The sequence below is a fragment of the Hemicordylus capensis genome, chromosome 2 (assembly GCF_027244095.1).
Source record: "Hemicordylus capensis ecotype Gifberg chromosome 2, rHemCap1.1.pri, whole genome shotgun sequence".
NCBI classification, from domain to species: Eukaryota; Metazoa; Chordata; class Lepidosauria; order Squamata; family Cordylidae; genus Hemicordylus; species Hemicordylus capensis.
The window spans coordinates 29,883,186-29,904,892 of record NC_069658.1 but is presented as its reverse complement, the minus strand read 5'-3'; the positions used below and the strand labels follow the sequence as shown (position 1 = coordinate 29,904,892).

At 46.7% G+C, this 21,707-nt stretch overlaps 1 protein-coding gene across 6 annotated transcripts in view; it reads right to left on the bottom strand.

The window, feature by feature from the left end:
* GHR (growth hormone receptor) overlaps positions 1-21,707 on the bottom strand; it is a 236,298-nt gene that overhangs the window by 192,414 nt on the left and 22,177 nt on the right. Inside the window, exon 1 of one of the 6 annotated variants that reach the window (XM_053292284.1) lies at positions 5,989-6,054. The exons of the other annotated variants lie outside the window; for them this stretch is intronic. The gene's annotated coding sequence lies outside the window, so the exon portion shown is untranslated. Of the gene's footprint in view, positions 1-5,988; positions 6,055-21,707 lie in introns of those variants that run through there. 6 annotated transcript variants of the gene reach the window in all.

Below are 21,707 nucleotides of genomic sequence, written 5' to 3'. Positions count from 1 at the left end.
AACATACACATTTCTATTTTCTACAATCTACAGTCCCTAGTGATTCCCTATCCTTAATTTGCTCCTGTGTGTGCCTCTTAGGGATGCCTTGATTGCTAGAGTTGTTGTTTTTCAGGATTCAACTCTTTCCCCCCAGAATCTAGAAATTAAATCTACAAGGGGGTGAGTGGACGCCTCATGTCTCTAGTGGACCTGCATGAGCAACACTTAGCTACTGTGCAGTACACAGTATATAGCCAGTAGAATCTAGTCTTCAGCCACGTGAAATAGTGAGTGGAGATCTTGGGCAGTCATCATTGGAATGGGAAGGACTTGTTTATCAATGTTTTCCTACTTCCGTCCGCACAATATTGGAAAGCATGGACTTGGCTCATCTGCTTTGGCAATCTGGAATAACGTACTCAGCACACACTTTATTAACAGTTTTCTATTTGAGGCATGCTTGACTTCAGAACTGTAGTCACGCCAGCCAGGTTGCTTGGCCACGCCCCCTACATTGTACACCAGACCTCCCAGATGGCATGGCCACGCCCCCTACATTATACACCAAACCTCCTAGATTGCTTGGCCACGCCCCCTACACTGCACACCAAGCCTCCTAGATTGCTTGGCCACGCCCCCTACATTCTACACCAAGCCTCCTAGATTGCTTGGCCATGCCCCCTACATTCTACACCAGGCCTCCCAGATGGCATGGCCACGCCCCCTACATTGTACACCAGGCCTCCTAGAGTGCTTGGCCACGCCCCCTACATTGTACACCAGGCCTCCTAGAGTGCTTGACCACGCCCCCTACACTGCACACCAGGCCTCATAGAGTGCTTGGCCACGCCCCTACATTGTACACCAGGCCTCATAGTGCTTGGCCACGCCCCCTACATTGTACACCAGGCCTCATAGAGTGCTTGGCCACGCCCCTACATTGTACACCAGGCCTCATAGTGCTTGGCCACGCCCCCTACATTGTACACCAGGCCTCATAGAGTGCTTGGCCACGCCCCCTACATTGTACACCAGGCCTCCCAAGTTGCCTGGCTATGCCCTCTACACATTGCACACCACACCGCCCAGATAGCTTGCCCACACCCACTACACTTTCACAGGCATTTTAATCAATGAAATTTTGGAGGCTATGCAAATGAGACCATGGGTGATGTGGGGTGGGGGACGGACATATGTCTTTAAGATCAACAGTGCCATCAAAAGGCCCAAGAGTTAACTTCTACTAGACTCACTGCAATATTTGGCTCAGAAATACTATGAGCAGATCATAACAAAAAACAGTAAGGAAAAGGAACAAACCAAGAGCAAAGAGAGTTTCATTGATTAAGAATAAGTTCACCCAATGTTCTGGCTCATTGACAACATGAAGGATGAAAGAGAATTTGCCTTCTCCCATCTCAGAACAGCAGAGGTGGCTAGGTAATTATTCACTTACGATTAATTCTTGCATGTTTGCACAAGGCTCTAGCGATAGAAAAATGCTGAGTGTTGCAATTCTGGTTAGGGAATGCTTTCTTCTCAAGCCCCAGGTATTGATCATGCCAGAGAGCCAAGATGACAGACTGGATAATCAACCCTGTTCCCCTGAGGTATATTAGATTATGAATAAGCATTGGAGCCTGAATGATCACCAAAGGACCAATTGCATATACAGCAATAGATGTTCCTACATCAGACAGCCCATCTATGGAGTAAATATTGTGGTTTGCTGGGGGTGGGCGTGGTGGGAAGGTGCCCTTATGATAGACGCATAAGTTTGACGGAAGGTGTAAAAGAAACTGAAATGTGCATTTATTGTGTAATAAACTGATGACACAAAAAGGCCCTAAGTACCGCCTGGCTATGTGCAAACTGTCCTCTCTCAGAGCCTAGCTACATGAACAATAGAAGTGCATTGTATAGTTTGTAGTGCAGGGGTGGCCAAACTTGACCCTCCAGCGGTTATTGAACCACTTCCCATCATCCCCTGCCACAATTGTGGAGTTCTCATTTGACAACATCTGGAGGGCCAATTTTGCCCACCCCTGTCTTAGTGCCTGCACCATCCCAAGACTGCAAGTGGGAGGTAAGTTCCAATATTCCTCTATATCAAAACTCCCTGAACACGGGAAACTGGCATTAAACGAAGAACAGTTCTAACATAAGCCCTACGCTGATATTATAGGCTCACTCACATGACTGCGAACTGGGAAGGACAAGCATCCTAGCCAGTGTTGGGAGCTGTGCGTACTCCTGATTTCCGGTCAGGCAGGGAGCTTGCTTGCCTGTCAAGCCCGAGGTGGGTGAGATGAGCATGCCCAGCCGAGATTCCGTCCCCAGCTTCTGAATGAGGTAGGAGGAGAAACCGTCCGACCCAGTTGGGGATCACGCTCCCCACCTCCTACTTTATTTTTCACTTGCACACAACGGAAAATAGGAAGCGCAGCACACACCGCTCCGAAAACAGGTAGGATGCTTGTTGTACTCAGTTACTGTTTGTTTATTATTTATTTATTACATTTATAAACCGCCCCATTCAAAGGCTCTGGGCAGTGTACCACAAATTTAAAAAGATATAGAAACAGTTCACGGTCGTGTGAACAAGCCTTATGTTTTGTGTACATTCAGGTGTCTGTACACAACACATATCTCTGTGTGAATGCCTGCACATGCATTCATCTTAAATGTGGACCTGGGTACAGATCCCTCAGATGCATGCTACGGGTAGCAGTTGTATTGCTGTACATGCATTCAGTGTGTGTACAGATCTGAATATGCACACGCTGTACACAGATTGCAGATGCATTGAATATAACATGTCAATAGGTTTATTCACATGCCAGGTCCCCCGTCCCCGCCGCAGTGTACAATTAATTTATTAGAAGAGAGTGTTTCAAGTCCAGTCCCCTGTCGTCCATCAGGAGTAGTATAGGCCAGCAAGAAACTGCTTTGATTCTATTGTTCATGTCGCTTGATTCTCACTCTAAGGAACCTCTAGCATGAAAAGAGCTTGGATCCGGAAACAGAAAAGCCTTTGAGGTGAAGGCCAAGCTAATGTTTGTCTAGGCTAAAATGACAGCAGCAATCAATAACAAAGTTTCAAAGAATTTTCAAAAAAGGTCTAGCCAACAGGTATTATATTCGTTGCCTTGATTAATCAGGATTCACTGGAATTGGCATTGTTGAACATTAAGTTTCAGAGGGGTACAGTGTTCCCTCTAACAGGGATTCCCAGATGTTGTTGATTACAATTCCCATAATTCCCAGCCAAAGGCCATTGAAGCTGGGGGTGCTGGGAGTTGTAGTCAACAACATCTGGGAATCCCAGTTAGAGGGAACAGTGGAGGAGTAGTAGTTTTAGACTGTTACAGCAGATACAAAAAAAAAAAAAGACCTTAGCTTCATCCAGACGTTATAAAATCACCCTGCTGGGTGCATCAGGACAAAGGGGGAAGAAGTCCTGCCTCAGGCACATCACTCAACCCTGCATCACGCCACCTTACAGTAGGGATGTTCACGAATCTGTTTGGAGGCCCTTTTATGGGCCTCCAAACAGGTTCAAACACCGGGCAGTTGGAAGTTTTCAATGGCGGGGGGAATAACTTTAAGGGCAAGGAGGGTGCACTCCCTCCCCCACCCCCGCACCATCACCATGTTTCTCCTGCCAGCACTTACGGAAACACCAGTCCAGCGGGGAAGCAGCGTACCTCCCTGCCGCCCCGTCCACTCCTCGGACAAGAAGTGACAGGAAGTAGCGTATGTGCACGTCGGGCACGTGCTGGACTGTTTTTTCAGTGAGAGTTGGCGGAGAAAATATGGCGGGCGGGGGGGGGGGAGTGCACCCTCCCCTACTCTTAAAAATTATCCCCACCGCAGTCGAACCAGCCCCTGCTGGTTCTGTGCACATCTCTACCTTACAGCAGGGCTTGTCTGAAGAGGGGAAAGCCCAATGTGTGATGGTGGGCACTTCTGTGATTACGAGACTGGATCGATCCAGTCTTGCAATCATGGAAGCACCCGCTATCACGCATTGCTGTACATCACGCCATGCTGTAAGTGTGAGTGTCTCACTGTAAGTGTGAGTGACAACCCTCTGGCCAGCTGGTCTGTTGTTGTTGCTGCCACGCTCATGCTCAGTACATGAACACGGGCTCATTCTCCTCTTGCTACACCACTGACAAGGGAGCTGTTGTTTTCCCCCCCTAGGGTAGAAGATCTATACCCAGCCCACTGTGTCTGATAATAACTTATTCAAATATGTTTTTCAACTGTCTTGAGGACCTAAATGGTGGAAAGGTTAGGTATAAATTCAAACAAACAAATATATTTGGAGGAGTCTGCACCACACACGCATATGTAGTGGATATAAAGCACTATAGAATATGGAGAATATTCTGTTGGTATAATCAGAAGTTTTGCAAACTGAGAGCCCTTTTCTCATCTCTAAGAGCTAATTAGCACTGTTTGACACATTTAGGGTTCAACGAACTTCTTAAGCATCTAAAAAACAAGCCAATTGTAAAACTGATGAGACAATGACAAGCGCCTACTCACAGCTTTACACTCTGAACAAAGAATCATAAAGAAAAGGAAAGAAGGAGGCATGGATGAGAAGGATAACAGAGGAACAAAGGGTAAATTGATATCTCAGCAAATTATGGAAGGCATGGGAAAAGATATATGCCTTAATAAGTGTGAGGGGCTGAATCAAATGACTATTGGGAGGCAATTAATTCCAAAGATAAAATGCTGCCAATGAAAGTGGGTGAAAGTAAGACACAAGAGTTGTCATCAACTAAATCAGTGTTCTTCATTTCAAGGCCCGGGGGGTGGGGGCAGGGGCAGTCCCCATCAACCCTAAGTGTGGCCTCCTGATTAATTGTTTATTGGGCCTGTGCAAAGCTTTGATGGAAGCTGAATACTCTGTACATCCCCCTCCCCCACCCTGTGTTCCCTAAAACAGGAATTCCCAGATGTTGTTGACTACAACTTCCAGAATCCCTAGCTGCAAGGGCTTTTGCTTGGAGATTCTGGGAGTTGTAGTCAACAACGTCTGGGAATCCCTGTTAGAGGGAGCACTGGTCCCCCCCACCCTGGCACCATCCTCATCGTGCAGTGATGAGCTTTGCCCAGCACCAGGGGATGGGGCTCCTTTAAGAGCAACAGAACCCTCTTGAGTCATCTTGGAAGATGTGTATGGAATGCTGGGAAGTGTAGTTTCCCCCATAGAGCTCTTAAGAGATTGCTGTGTCTCTTTTAAAGGGCCCTCCTAGCAGGGAGAAAAAAGCAGTACTGTGTGGAGGTTAGCACCAGAGGCATATCTAGGGAAAATAGTGCCTAGGGCAAGCATTGAAATTGCGCCCCCTGTCCAAATATCTGACACCCATCTTACAGATCACTTTACCATAATATCAGCTCAAAAATACAAGTCAAGCTCGTTAATCTTTTCATATTTCAAAAACTATTTAGCAGTGGATGTAGCCAAAACAAAAAATGCTGGAAAACTACACATTTCAGTATGCTGGGGCTCATGAAATACCCAAATACTATGTGGAGGTGTACTTGGAAAACTAAACAGAAGTGCCTGTCTAATTCTCTACTATGCATTGTAGCATCACTATTACAGACGTTTTAAAAATAAATCAAGAATTTGGCTTTTCCCAGATACTATGAAAATAATTAAAGGATATGCAGAGTAAACAGTGCCACTGCTTAGAATATATTCTAGTCTTTCAGAAAGACAGTTAAAATGAGAGAAAGAGAGCAAGAAACTCCCAGTGGCCTTAATACTAAAGATTTCACACTGATTCAAAGACAAACTCACCATTAATAGCCATGTTATTAAGAGATCACATTTAACTCACTTTTCACAAGAAGCAAAGTAAGAGCAAATGAATAAAATCCTAGCTCATAAGCTTCAGCTCAGTATTCACAAGCCCTGATTCTCTGTACATAGTGCCAAACTGAATATGTGCACAGTGACTTATATTAAATTAAAAAAATTACCTGTAGCCCCTTCGGGGGGCTTCCTAAAGGCTGTTGGGGGGGCAGTCTGCAAAGGTTCCCCCTCCCCCTGCCGACCTCACCGCCGCAGCCCATCCCGGGCTGATTTTCAGGCCTGTTTGGGCCTGCAAAAATGGGAGTGGTGGCCATTTGGAGGCTGCCACACATGCTCAAATGGCCTCTGTGAGGCCTGGCAAGGCCTAGGGCCTCGCAGGGACCATTTGAGCATGTGTGGTGGCCATTTTAAAAAATATATATTTTTAAAAAACAAAATGGCTGCCCTGCATGCTCAGATGGCCTCTGTGAGGCCTGGCATGGCCTGGGGCCTCACAGAGGCCATTTGAGCATGTGTGGTCACCATTTTGTTTTTGGTGGCCTTTTTTTATTTTTTCATTTTTAAAAATGGCACTCCCCCTTCAAGTGGTGCCCAGGGCACATGCCCTGCCTGCCCCATAATAGATACGCCCCTGGTCAGCACAATGAAAAATGGCTCACACATTAAAATATTTTTTTGCCAAAGATGCTCTTGCTTGAAAAATAGTGAAGACCACTAAACTAGAAGACCAGTGCTGGAAAAATGAAGAGGTCTGGGAAGATTATAAAGAAGAAAGATGCAGAGGAATACTGAATGTGATAAAGGGGGAAAAGACAGTGCAAAGAAAAAGAGGAGAAATATGTTCATACTGAAGGGAAAGAAAGAGGGGAAATATGACAGAAGAACAGACAGTGGTGATTTTAAAGAGGATAAAGAAATCAACAAAGAATGGCATTATAATAATCAAGCCTAGATAAAAATACAAAAATGAATAAGAGGTTTAGCAATATCTTCCAGGAAGAAAAGAGTAGATTTTGGAAATACTGATAATCTGGTAGCAGCATGATTTACCAATGAGCACACATTCAATAGGGAACTGTAGCCACTCCCACCTCTCTTATGAGAATACATGTGTGGTTATACAACTTTCCAAATACCCATTTGCTGCATTCACACTTTACACTTCTAAATGCATGAGGAGCCCAGAAACACCTGGCTTGAAGTTAGAAACTACTAACTTTATGGTAACCTTGATCCTTAAGATACTGGCCTTGTTCAGAAGCTCTTCCAAGCCCACCAATCTGAAGTAAGTTTCCAGTTCTGATTTGGAACAAAAGCACAAAGTTCGCCTATTTGGATATTACTGGATCTTCCTAGTACACATGTTTCCACTGGCTCTAGCTATCCACCTTAATAACACCTATGGTTAATATCTCCATTTCAAACTACTCTTCCAGAAACTGGCCTGTGCTTAATCCCCATGATGTTGTCTGCCCAAGAAGTTGTCATCTGACTCTCCCCTTATTCTGTGAATACTGTGACTTTGCTAATCAGATACACAAATGCTGAAGGAGTGGCGGGGTGGGGGGAATCACATTATAATGACAGTGGGCCTTGCCTGCTATGGCGCCAAGGCTGTGGAACTCCCTGCCCCAGGAGATTCGTTAGCTCCCAACATTGATGGTCCTTTGCTGCTGTTTGAAAGCACTGCTTTTTCTACAGCTTGAATTCATCTGCTGTTTAATTTTTTGTTACACTCTTTGTTTTTAATGGGTTGTATCCACTGCAATCTGTATTTTGTGTTTTATTCTTGTTCATTAATGTTAATGTATGTGAGCCACTTTGAGCACCTCCGTTTTAGAGGTGGAAAGTTGAGGTAGAAATCTCCTTAATAAGGAAAGAATTAAAAACTCACAATTGCAGAATGAATACCAATGCTTTTACTGGATGCTTTTTTATTTTGCTCAGTAAGAGTAATGGATAGCTACTAGACTGGCTGTAGCTGTAGATGAGGCCGTAGCTCAGTAGCAGAACATCTGCTTTATATGCAGAATGTCTCAAGTTCAATCCCTGACATCTGTAGATAGGGCTGGGTGGGAATGTCTCCTGTCTTAAACTCTGGAGAGACACTGCCAATAAGAACAGACAATTCTGAGCTAGATGGACCAATGGGTTGACTTCGTATAAAGCAGCTTCCTATGTAAGATTGCAGATCTGGGTAAAGAATCCATCTTAATCAATTGTGTCTCTTCAATGCACCAGAAAGGATGTCCTCTCTCAAGCCAATAGGTGGGCCCTTGATAACTTTGGGTTCAGATTTCATCCAAGGGGCTTCAGAATATAAAAGTAGAGCCCCTGTGATCCAAGGTACTGTTTGTTATATTTTATTTGTGGCATGCATATATCCCACCCTTCCTGCACTTAGCTCAGAGTAGCCTCTCATCCAAGTGAAGTCCAAACAGGTTGCCAGTTGTCTGTCCTCAGTGCTGTCGTCATGAACCCTCTTCCTGCTTTTTAAACTTCCACTCCAGCACTTCCTGTTTGCTTTCCCATTCTTGTAAACATAGGAACATAGGAAGCTGCCTTCTACTGAGTCAGACCATTGGTCCATCTAGCTCAGTATTGTCTGACTGGCAACGGCTTCTCCAAGGTTACAGGCAGGAATCTCTCTCAGCCCCATTTTGGAGATGCCAGGAAGGAAACTTGGAACCTTCTGCATGTAAGCACTCAGATGCTCTTCTCAGAGCAGCCCCATCCCTAAGGGGAATATCTTATATTGCTCACACATGTAGTCTCCCATTCAAGTTCAAACCAGGGTGGACCCTGCTTAGCAAAGGGGACCATTCATGCTTACTACCTCAAGACCAGCTCAAAATCGCCAATTTTGATTTCTAATCCCTTCACATACAAGTTTAACTTGGTCATTTCTGAAGCTAGGGGTTTTGTTTTTTTTAAAAAGCCTTTCTTTTGCTATGTATAGATACCTGTAAATTTAAAAAGCAGCTCTCAGTAGAACAAACTGAATCTAGTTCCTGTTTCTTCCAACATGGTGACTCATACCTAGGACCCTCTCTCCCATGTGCTGTGAATTTGGTTTATATCCAGATATTAGCACAACTGGCACAAAGAGGTGTTGTTTTTACTTTAAGTGGCCACCCTCCTGAACCAACAAAACACATCTGCAACAACCAAAAAATCCCTCTTGGGTCCCTTAAAATCCCCCTCCCCATGTGTTGTAAATTTGGTTTGCATTGGACTGAAAATGCAAGATATTCGAGGGGGACACACAGATGGACACACACACAGACTGGGTGACCTCATCGACCTTCTTCTCTTTGGAATGTAGGCTAAAGGGTGCCCTTTAAGGCAGGGCTGGGTAGAAAGTAGTTTGGGATGTACTTGTACATCTCTGGCAGATGAACTAGTTCCTAAGACAGGCCCACAAATTTTGGCCATTGATAGCATCTCAGGGGATGAAATGATCACATTGATTACTGGCAATGTCTACTCTGCTAGAAATGGGAAATAAGTAATAGCATTGTTGTACTTTCAGCTTTCTCTGTTATCACCCCTTCTTTATTCCTACCCGCAAATGATTAGGGTAAAATTGCTGTCATCTTTGCACAAAGAAATGGGTTAGAGTAAGAGTTAGGGTAAGGGATAGGATAACAATGAACACATTGTTGTACTCTTCCCATGGAGTAGTCAGTGGAGGACATTCTGCCAGTTTTCATTTCCATTCCTCTGACAACATCGATAACATTTTAGAGTAGTTTTTGTGTTTAACACCATTGCAAATGTAGCCATTGCAGGCCTGATGGTGGGGAGAATAAAACATAAGAACATAAGAACAGTCCAGCTGGATCAGGCCCAAGGCCCATCTAGTCCAACATCCTGTTTCACACAGTGGCCCACCAGATGACTCTGGGGAGCCCACAGGCAAGAGGTATGTGCATGCCCTCTCTCCTGCTGTTGCTCCCCTGACAACTGGTATTTAGAGGCATTGTGCCTCTGAGGCTGGAGGTGGCCCACAGCCACCAGACTAGTAGCCATTGATAGACCTGTCCTCCATGAATTTGTCTAAGCTCCTTTTAAAGCCGTCCAAGCTGGGGGCCATCACCACATCCCATGGCAAGGAATTCCATAGATTTATTATTATGATTATTATTATTATTTCTTGTTTACACAGTCAGACAGGTGTTATTGACTGGTTTGTTTTATCCAGACACTGAGTCCTTCCCAAGGACCTGGGATGCCAGAATTTTATTGTCAATTGTTATAGATATCGTCACAGAATATTATTATTATTATTGTTATTGTTATTGTTATTGTTATTGTTTATTTACATTTCTATACCACCCAAAACTTGTGTCTAATTATGTGCTGTGTGAAGAAGTACTTCCTCTTGTCAGTCCTAAATTTCCCAGCCTTCAGTTTCATGGGGTGACCCTTGATTCTAGCCCGTGTTCCCTCTAAAGCAGGCGTATGTGCATGCACTCACACATTTCTTGATATCCACTCAGTTGATTTTGGATCCCGCTCAGGTTTAATCAGGAAGGTCCCACTCTGAATATGCATGTGCACACACTGCCTTGATACTGCCACCCAGAAGAAAACTCATTCCGCACACAGTTGACAAAAATTAGAGAGAACACTGGTTCTAGTGTTATGAGAGAGGGAGACAAATGTCTCTCTGTCCACTCTCTCTCCTCCATGCATAAGTTCATACACTTCAATCATGTCTCCCCTTAGACTCCTCTTTTCAGGGGAGAGCCACCGTTGGACCAACGGGTTCAAAGAATCCAGGCTGCGCCCAATCAGGGGCCATGCCTCACGGCCCCAACATACCCCCGTGTCTGACGTCAGATGTGGGGGTGCTGGTTTAGCTCCCGAGCGGGGGCTGTGCGGCCCCTTCGGGAGCTAAACCAAGGCTGGCACTGTGTTCGCAGTGCAGCCAGGAGTGGGTCTTCCCTGCTAAGGCAGGGAAGAGCCTCTCCTGGCTGTGCTGTGAAAGCAGCACCAGCCTTAGTTTAGCTCCCGAAGGGGCCGGAGTTGAACTCCAACTCCCGAATGGAGATTCAAGGCTCCGTTTGGGATCCAGACCACGCCCCCTGCGCCTGACATCAGACAGGGGTCCAGCTGTTGCTGAACTACAACTCCCATAATCCCTGACTATTGACCACTGTGGCCAGGAATTATGGGAGCTGTAGTCCAAAAACAGCTGGCAGGCCAGGTTTGCCCACCCCTGGGCTAAAGTCTTCTGCTGTGGCCCCAGTCCAGATTGAGTCCTCCTGCAGTTACTATATGTGCTCATTAGGGGTGTGCAATTCGGGTTTTCGGTGATTCCAAACCGAATCACCCCCGTTCTGTTCTGTGCCTGAATCTGGGCTACCCGAATCACCCCTGATTCGGTTCGGATTCGGATTAAATCCAAATCCAAATTGATTTGGGTAGGAAAAATGGGTCCAAGGGGCAAAATAGTGGTGTGGTGTGGTAATGCCTAATGGATGGAGGCTACCACCCAAATTTCAGGGGAATTGGGCAAAGGGCTGATTTTGGGGGAATTTTTGAAGTTTTAGTGTCTTTGGGGCAGAGCGTGGGATCTGGGCAAAAAGAGTGGGGTGGGGTGGTAGTGCCTAATGGGTGGAGGCTAACACCCCAATTTCAGAATGATTGGGCAGAGGGCTGGTTTTTGGGGAATTGTTGAAGTTTACGCGTCTTTAAGGTTTTTCCCCATAGAGAAGCATTGAGGTGTCAGCAAATGTATAGCTTCACGCGGGGGGCAAAGGGGTGGCCTAGAGCATTGTGGGGTTGGTGGTAGTGCCAGGTAGGGTCAAGGAAGCTACCTGAATTTTTTTCAAATGATTTGGGCAGAGGGCTGATTTTTTGTGAATTGTTAAAGTTTACGCATCTTTAAGGTTTTTCCTCATAGGGTATACATGGAGCTTTCAGCAGCCCCATAACTGCACTTGGGGGGTGCTGGGGTGGCCCAGAGCGAATGGTAGTGTAGTGCACATAGGGTGCCAACCACCCCCATGGGTTTCTAACCCATGGGGTACAGGGTTCTGTTGTTTCAGAGGTGTTCTGAGTGTGGATTCTATGATAGCAAATAGCTATCATAGGACCTGAATCACCCGAAATTGCTCGTTTCGGGCACAGATCGATCTGTGCCCGAAATTTTTTGCACATCCCTAGTGCTCATGCATCTTAGTAACTTGAAAGAGAAAAGAAAGATGGGCATGAAGACTGTGGCATGCTACGTATACACAGCTGTCTGGAGATCAGAAGAATGGCAGACCCTTGAATGATTTCTGCTGCTTTGAAGACAAGGTCAGGTAATTCATCTGATCACCGAAGGAGAAATTCAGAGGGCAGAATCTCATAAGCATCCCTATGGTCGGGTTCAGACCTAATGGCCTGGTTCACACAATCATTTGAAGATAGGTTTAATGTGGCTTACTGATTGTGTGAACCCATGTCAAGGTGGGTATCTCAGGTTCATCTCAAACCATAAACCAGGCCACTGCTAAGCCATGGTTTAGCACACCATGAATGAGCATAAGGGATCTGTGGGCTCCCCCTGTTCCCTTGCCTCACTTGAGCACAAGAAGGAAGAAAGTAAAAACTTTGTCATATCTATATACCGCCTGGTATAGACATCTCTTTTATATGTATTTATAAAATCTCACTGGAGAACTGTGGTTTGTTAACTAACCATGGTTAGATCATGGCTTGATGTCCTGACTTATTCTCATGAAACAACAGAGAACTGCAGTAAAATCAGAAATGTCTGTTCTCCTGTCACATGCGGGAGAGGGAAGGGGAGTTACATGGCCCTCCTAGTCTCATTAATGTAGCTCTAAACCACTGTTCAATATTGCATAGGAACTGGGCAATTGTGTGGACTTGGTTAACCAACTATGTCTCTACTAGGGGTGTCCATATATATTTGGGTCCCTCCAAGGAGCAGCAATTGTCTTTCATCATGTTTAATTAAAACCTGTCCTGATGCCATTGCTCCCAAGCTGTTTTTTTTTTTTTTAGCTTCATAGGAGAAACGCTGAGTTTTCAAATGGTTTTGAGGCCCTTCCTTTGTCAATTGAATAAGGTTGCCACATCAAAGCTTAAAACAACAATTCAGGAGTTTGACCATAAATAAGCACATTTGGAAAATACTGGGACATACTTGGGAGCCGTTATTGGGCTTCAGATCCAAGCACACCTTCAAATGGAAATGTTTTCACAGTCACCATGCTGTGAGACCTGCAACTGCATCATTCAAAGGAGTCCATTTATGGCATTTGCTGGGGCCCATCTGTTATGGGGACCAAGAACCAGGCTCGCCATCTTGACTTATACTTGGCATGGAGGCTGGGTAGGTCAGAGGTAGAAACCTGGCATGACTGTGTGTCAGTGTGTTTGTGTGTGTGTGTGTCCGTCCATCCATATACCCTTGACTTCCTTGCAATAGTGGAGGACACTTTCCACATATCCTCACTTCCTCTGCCCATCATTGACCATGCCACCACTTTCTGTTTCCCCTCAACATTTGATAAACCTTTTTACGCCAAGTTAAAATCGCTCAGTTGTTTTGGGTGCTATGACTTCCTCTCTTTCAGCCCATTTCAATAGACTTACATTTTGCTCTACCAGTGGTGGAGTCATTGCGATTGAACTTTGTGATGCATACCACTATGCATGTTTGCTACATTGTCTTCTTTTTTGCGTGGTCAGCAAAGTGGAGCAAAGTCAGCAAAGTGGAGAGAAGGAAAGCTCATCCTATCAGAGGCATAACAACAATTGAACTGGGTGGGGTGGTGTCAAATGTCCTTAGGCCCCTGCAGGAGGAGGGGCCCGCCAGCTGGGTGACTGCTTGCTCTTTGCAATCCCTCTCACACCTCTCCAAAGATGAAAGCGGGCTGCAACTTCACTTTTTGTCTTGGATCCCACCCAATCCTTCCTATGCCCCTGCAGTCTATGTTTATATTGAATGATGCATACCAGTCGCAAGTGGTGTGTGTGTGTGTGCATGCTTTTATTAAAGGCCATGTTACTGCCCTGCTTTCCAGCTTTTTAAAGACAATTGAGTGCCTGCTTGAAAGGTTGTGTCAGTTGGTTTGTTTTTGAGTTTTATCGATTGATGTAAGCTGGGCATAGTTAACAAATAAGAGGCCAAGCAGAAACCAAGCTCAGCCTTTTAGTAAGGATACACTGTTAATAGTAAAGAACTCCATTCCAAACCATTTGCTCACATTTCCTGTAGAGCAGGAGCTTAACCCTTAGGTGATCCCCCACCCCTGATATATTGGCAAATGCAAGCGTTCTCAAAACTAGGCTCCCAGATGTACTGGACTACAACTCCCATCATCCCCATCCACAACAGCTTTGGGAATTTGTAGTCCTACAACATCTGGGGACCCGAAGGTAAGAACTCCTGCCATATACTGCTGTTAAGCATGTCATAGTATATAATTAGATGTTATCCCTTTTCATGTTGATATCAGTGAGCTTTCACACATACCTTAAATTAAAACTACATTAACCCTTTTTTAAACAAGGGGGGAAACCCTCTGAATTTTATCCACTTTGGTTTTGAGAAGATCCAGGAAGAGGCAGAGTCATCTGGGCTAGTATAAAGACATCAGTCCCTAGCCCCATAATTCCATGGGGATGTTCCTTGCTCAGCCTTGCAAGGAACATCCATTCCCACTGGACAGCTCTCTGGTATAGTCCATGAACCAGCTGGGGTGGTCAGTACCATCTGGGTGGACAAATGCTCATTGGAGTTTTGAACAAGGTCTATATCCCTAGAGATGGAAAATAGGGGATAGCGCTGCATAACTTTCATCTTGCAGCGTGTTGTCATGTACTGTGTACTGCATCTTAAGCAGGATATTGTAGAACTGGGGAAAGTACAGAAGAGGGGAACTAGGATGATCAGTGGATCGCTGCTAAGCCAGGGAAGAGCCGCTCCTGGCTGCGCTGTGAAAGCAGCACCAGCCTTAGTTTAGCTCCCGAAGGGGCCACGCGGCCCCTTCAGGAGTTGAACTCCAACTCCCGAACGGAGATTCAAGGCTCTGTTTGGGATCCAGACCACGCCCCCTGCGCCTGACATCAGACGCAGGGGGCGGGGTCAGCAGAGCCGCTGCAGCAGCAGCCGCAAATGAGCCACTGGCAGTCAGGCTCTGTGCCTGCCTCTTTTCCAAGGTAAAGAGCCCCAGATGCTGTAGTCTTGCTTCAGAAGGAAGGTGCTCCTGTCCCCTGATCATCCTAGTTCCCCTCTTCTGTACTTTTCCTATATGAATGGGGGGGGGGGATGTGGAAATATGAATGGGGGGATACATGGATAGCTCCTACGGCTATCTCTGGAAAGAAAGAGGCTCACAGCCACAGCCACAGAGCCCTAAACCTTTCATTCTTCCTCACATCTCAAACGCCTTCCATCTCAAGAGGCTGGGCACCCTTTGCACCATTTTGATTGCAGCCCTGTCACTACTGAATTTCCAAGAAAGCCTCTAACTCCTCTATCCGAAAGGGGAACAAATGGGACTAAGTGAAGTGCAGGGACAGCTGGGTGTTCTACAGCCCGAGTGCATGTAATGAGAACAATAACCCCATGTACCCAAAAGTCAATATCATTTTCCAAGTATTTTGGAAACTGGGCTCATTATTGCTCTGATTGGCAGGGTTCATGAATCTGACAAAGCCAGAGACCGAGGGAGAACATTCTCCGTTTGCAACAGACCTCAGGGAGCAACCCTGCAGTTGCCCAATCAGAGCTCTGGATCGGATGGTATTTATCTTTGCTAAGTCTTATAAACAAGTGTTACGAATGAAGGGGAAAATTCTACAGTGAGCAGCTTAGCTCAAGCTCCACAAGTTATTGCTCTAATCCTCTGGAAAGTACTACGGAGGCCTTTTATTGCCAAGAGCCAAGCTGAGGCCTGCTTTAGACTCTTGATCTGAATGTAAAAGGAGGCCACAGATGCACTCTTCAGTGTGGCTGGAGTTTGCCCAGAGCAAGACAGTGAGCCAGGTCTCACGATCAATGAGACCCATTTTGGAAGGGTGAGCGCAGAGAGTGGGCTAAGCCCACTCTCCCTGCACATGAGCAGAGCGGGAGCCCTGGGCAGCCGGATCAGCCACCCACACGATTGCCGGCTCCGTGATGGAGCCGGCAGGGGCTGGGGAGCTCGGGGGCCGCATGGCCCCCGGAAGCTCCAGTATGCCCTCCATGAGTGTGCAGGGCATCCTGGGGAGACCCTGGAGCCGGGATGCGGCTTTTCGCCTCCCCTCCAGGGGTCTACTCGTGAGTAACTGCAGCACAGAGCCACACCATGGCTACTCATGATCTTTTAAACCAGGTTTGCAGAGTGCTCGCTCCGCAAACCTGGTTTTGGGGCAGGGGTAGGTAGGCGGGTTACCCACCTAGGAACCACTGGGCTTGCAGCCGAGCCCGGTGGTTCACATGATGGGGCGAAATCCGGCTAGCCTCCACTAGCCTGATTTTGCCCCATCGTGTGAATAGCCTCAGTGTTGTCCTCCACTGGCCTGGAGCTTTCCCAGACAGCAGACTTTACCGCGGGTTGGATTATGAGGCGTGAAGTACTGTGAGTTATGGATATTCTGAATTTACCTTTAAAAAAATGACTCAAAAAGGTTTTGTGGATTTTTTAACTTCAGAGATAAATTGAGCTAAGCTCCAATGAGCAACAAAAAACCCCAAATCGCGTATGGTCTGGTCCCCATAGGGAACAGGGACTTCGACTTAAAGCTGGGAAATATGTGAACACACACTTGCCCTTCCATGGTTAAGCAAAGTAAAATCACCATCTGGGAACACCCCTGGAGATGAAGACAGGTTTCTGTCTCTTTTGCTTTAGTGCACTTGTGGGGTGCTGGGGTGGCCCAGAGCGAGTGGTGGTGTAGTGCACATAGGGTGCCAACGGAATTACCTCTCTTCTCTGCTCTCACACTGCCCTTCCCGCCTCCTCTTTTCCCTCTTCAAGTCAAGAGGCTGTGGCCTCTTCCTTCTTCAGCTTCACCGTGTAGACAAACAGGTTCCCTTTCGGTTTTGCACAGAGCACGATTGCAAGAAGGAGCCAGGCTGTGAGAGTGACAGCTGCTGCTCAGTGTGGGTCAGGAGGGCGCTATGCTGAAGGGGACGGTGGCAGCAGGCAGGAGGCACTGATTACCCTACAACTTTGGAGTAGGAGGACAGCATGCACTGGCTGGAGGGAGGCACCGTTCCCTCTAAGGCGTGTGCATGCAAGTGCGCTCAGACGCTTTTTGACGTCTGCTCAGTCAATTTTGGATCCCGCCAGGGGCGTAGCTATAGTTGAACGAAAGGGTTCAAAGAACACGGGCCCCCAGCTCCTGAGGGCCCTCCAGCTCCACCCCTCCCTATTTTCTTCATTATCTCCCTCACTCTGGCGGGCCGCCAGAGAGAGGGATGAACACAGGCCCCCTCTCCCCTAGCTACACCCCTGGATCCCGCTCAGGATGAATCAGAAAAGCCCCACTCTGAATTCACATGTGCACCGACTGCCTTGATACTACTGCCCAGAAGAAAACTCATTCCGCACAGAGATCTAAAAAAATGAGAGAGAACACTGGAGGGAGGAATGGCTGGTCTATGGGAGGAGAGCTGGTCCCCTTTGCTAAGCAGGGTCCACCCTGGATGACATTTGAATGGGAGACTACATGTGAGCACTGCAAGATATTTCCCCTGAGGGGATGGAGCCGCTCTGGGAACAGCATCTGCCTGCTTGCATGCAGAAGATTCCAAGTTCCCTCCCTGGCAGAATCTCAAAGATAGGGCTGAGAGAGATTCCTGACTGAAACCCTGGAGAAGCCGCTGCCAGTCTGGTAAAGAATACTGAACTAGATGGAGCAATCAGTATATGGTCTGATTCAGTGGAAGGCAGCTTCCTGTGTTGAGCAAGAAGGCAGCCATGTGCACAGCCAGGCTTGCTGCTGCTGCTGTGTAGAGAGAAGGACATTCTGACCTGAGTATTCCTTTCCCATCAGGAAATGGCCCCTGGCCCCTTTTCCTTCCCACCCCACCCCTTGGGACGTGCTCTGACATCCGCCACTGCTACTCTTCCAGCTCCATGCACTCTGTAACCCATTGGTGCTGGCTCTGCTCACTCGCTGGCTCACCCATTGCCACCACCATCTCTCCAGCACCACACTTTCCTACTTTCCCCCCACCCCCAGGATAGGAACCGATGGGTCACAAGCTGCATGAAGCCAGGACAGCAATAACAGTGGGAGCAGGGACAGGCATCACAGCATGTCCCAGGAGGGGATGGGGGGGCAGGAAATGTGGGGGGAGAGGATTTCTAAGGCTCATTTTACCTCCACTTAAAACAAGAATTCTTTCTTAGATGCTGAAACAGAGAGATGTGAACACTTGACAGAAGAAGCTTTTCTTCCATCTTTTCCAGGGTGTGTTTAAAAAGCTTTTTGAGGTGGGGGGGGGATGCTTAAGGAATGCACTTTCAAAATCTGATATGTATTTGTCAAGCTTATTTAAGTCGTTTGAAAGGTATGCAGAGATCTGTCCCACCCACCCCTCCACATTTTTCATATGCGTGCCAGCACTAGTTCTCCTGACTAGAATATTCAGAGGTTGAGCTATTAAATAAAACTAGCTGATCCGGTGCAGAGCATCTGTGCCCCTAGCTCTCCGTCTCTCCTCCCCATCTTCATTTCCCCCCCTCCCTTCAGCCCCAGTCCCCATTCTGCTTCCCTTTCCCTCCCTTCAGCGGCGCATTCCTTTCCCACCCTGCCCACTGGTGGCGGTTTCCCTCGCTTCCTCCAAGGCGGCCAGGCGGCCACTGCTTCTACACCACAGCCACCTACCAGCCTGGCAGTGGCCACTTCTCCTCTGCCGCCGGCCTAGCTGCCATGCATGGGATTAGCAATATATATCTCCTTCTTTGTCCCAGGCAGCCCTGTTCTTGTTCTGTGTATGTTCTTGTAAAGGGGATAAAGGGAAGCCCATAACCCCCACCTCACAGTGTCCAACACTAAGTCCAGAAATTTTGTCAAGTGTCAATTGTCTAGCTCTTATATTTTGAGGCTGGTGCTTGGAGCCGAAGAAAAATAGTCAAGAGTTGCTTTAAGGGAAAATAAATAGTTTAAACCTGATAGTGAGGAAAGGCAGATGGAGGAAGGTTTAAAAGAAACACACGTACCATTTAGGAACATGCAAAACTGCCCCACACCAAGTCAGTCTTGTGACACAGTCTGGCAGTGGCCTCTCTGAGGATGCAGGCAGGAGTCTTTCCCAGCTCTATCTGGAGACAACAGGGATTGAACCTGAGGCCTTCTGCATGCAAAGAAGATGCCCTGCCATTGAGCTATGGCCCCATTTCTGTGATACAAGCAATATCTGGCTATGCCATCCAGCAATCTGCTACCTAAGTAAGGTAGCCAAGCAGCAACTGCATGATGCCATCACTGATTGGAAGCTAATTTCTCTCACAGATATTTACACTGTTGGAAGGCCCCAATTGGGCTGGAGATGCACACTGTCCTTTCCTTAATATGACAACTAATTCAACACCATGTCATTGCTGTGGGTTGAACAGGTTAGCTGCACATTCTGCAGCTTAAAGATTCTGTGGGTTGAACAGGATTCAACCCACAGATTCTGTGGGTTGACATTCTGTGGACTGAACAGATTAGCTGCACATTCTGCAGCTTAAAGAGAAATGCCAAAAGCAAAGGAAGTTGCCTTATATTATCATTATCATTATTAATTTGATTTCTATACCGCCCTTCCAAAAATGGCTCAAGGCGGTTTACACAGAGAAATAATATATAAGATAAGATGGCTCCCTGTCCCCAAAGGGCTCACAGTCTAAAAAGAAACATAAGATAGACACCAGCAACAGTCACTGGAGGTACTGTGCTGGGGGTGGATAGGGCCCTCGCTTATACTGAATCAGACTATTTATTGGTCCATCGAGGTCAGTACTGTTTACACTGATGGGCAGCAGCTTTCCAAGGTTCGAGACAAGAGCCTTTCCCAGCCCTGCTTGGATATGCCAGGGATTTCTGCATGCAAAGCAGGCGTGCGATGATTAAACTTTTTACATTGCTACAAGACTACATATCAAGTTTCTCTTAAAAGTGAGCTACACAAAATGGTTCAGAAGTTGGCACACTTAGTATGGGCCAGCCCCTTGCCACCCCAATGTAGAGTTGCCATGCTTCCCAAAATTCCGGGTTTCACCCAGATTTTAAGCATCTCACCCAGATTGCTTAGCTCACCCAGATTTGCCCAGATTTGCCCGGATTTCAGCTTTCATTTTTTTTTATTAAAAAAGCTAAGCGCTAGCCCTTATAGAAGCGGTGTTATGGAGCAAAATGTGCAATCACTATTCTTCTCAAGAACTATTTTCAAGCCAATTTACATAATATGCAAATTAGGCACCCGGATTTGGAAAGCCAGAATATGGCAACCTGCCCAATGATATCTGCCTACAGAAACCACCTAAGTTGGGCAAATGACAGCAAAGGCCTCTTGGACCACAACAGACTAGATCAAGTTGAGTGATACAACTTCATAAATCAAGGACATTAAGGCCTTATTCACATGACCTGGCTTTAAAAGGGGCTTGCTTACTTACTATTTTATTTTATTTTATTTTATTTTATTTTATTTTATTTTTTTAATATACTGCCCTTCCAAAATGACTCAGGGCAGTTTACAATAAAAACAAACCACTAAAACAATAAAGAGCTAAAACAAATTAAAAACAATATAACAACAATTAACAATTTAAAAACATTTTAAAACAACAATTAAACAATTACAGTGATTAAAAGCCCCAAAATCAGGTTAGAATATTAAAACAGATTTTAAAACCCTGGAAAGCCAGTCCAAACAAATACATTTTAAGGGCTCTCCTGAAGGCTAATAGAGAATTCAAATTGCGGATTTCCACAGGGAGCGCATTCCACAGCCCTGGAGCAGTTAAAGAGAAGGCCTGCCTCCGAGTCACCACCAGACGAGCTGGTGGTAACTGGAGACGAACCTCCTCAGATGACCTTAATGTGCGGTGGGGATCACGCAGAAGAAGGCTTAGACAAATTCATGGAGAACATGGCTACTAGTCTGGTGGCTATAGGCCACCTCAGCCTCAGAGGCAAGATGCCTCTAAATACCAGTCACAGGGGAGCAAGAGCAGGAGGGGGGACATGCCCTCAGCTCTTACCTGTGGGCTTTCCAGAGGCATCTGGTGGACCCCTGAGGAAACAGGATGCTGGACTGGATGGGCCTTGGGCATGATCCAGCAGGGCTGTTCTTGTGTTTTTATGACCCTAAGCAGAGTCGGAGGAGCACCCAGCCAGGGGAGGAGAGCTGTGTGTGCTCCTGATCTGTAGTTAAGTGAACTCAAAAAGCAAGGTGGCAGGAGGGGAGGGTGACCATGTGGGAGACAGGAGCTGGCCTCTGCTAACTGAGCAAGAAGGCACCTTTCAAAGTGGCAATTCTCTTATATTTACCCAGGGGAGAATAACTAGCCCTCTCCAACCCCAGCACAGCATCCGTCCAGAGGCTGTTGTCGGTGTCTACCCAGGGGCGGAGCCACCATTGAGCAAACGGGTTCAAAGAACCCGGGCCGCCACCCCTCAGGGGCCACGCCTCACACCCCAGACACGCACCCCATGTCTGATGTCAGATGCAAGGTGTGTGGCTAACCACTCCCTACATCTGACATCAGATGCTGATCAGGGGGTGGGGCTAGGGGGGCCGCGGCGGCAGGCGACACTCTGTGCCTGTGTCTACCTTGTTTCTTTTTAGACTGTGAGCCTTTGGGGACAGGGGACCATCTTATTTATTATTTATTTATCTGTCTATGTAAACCGCTTTGCAAACTTTGGTTGAAAAGCA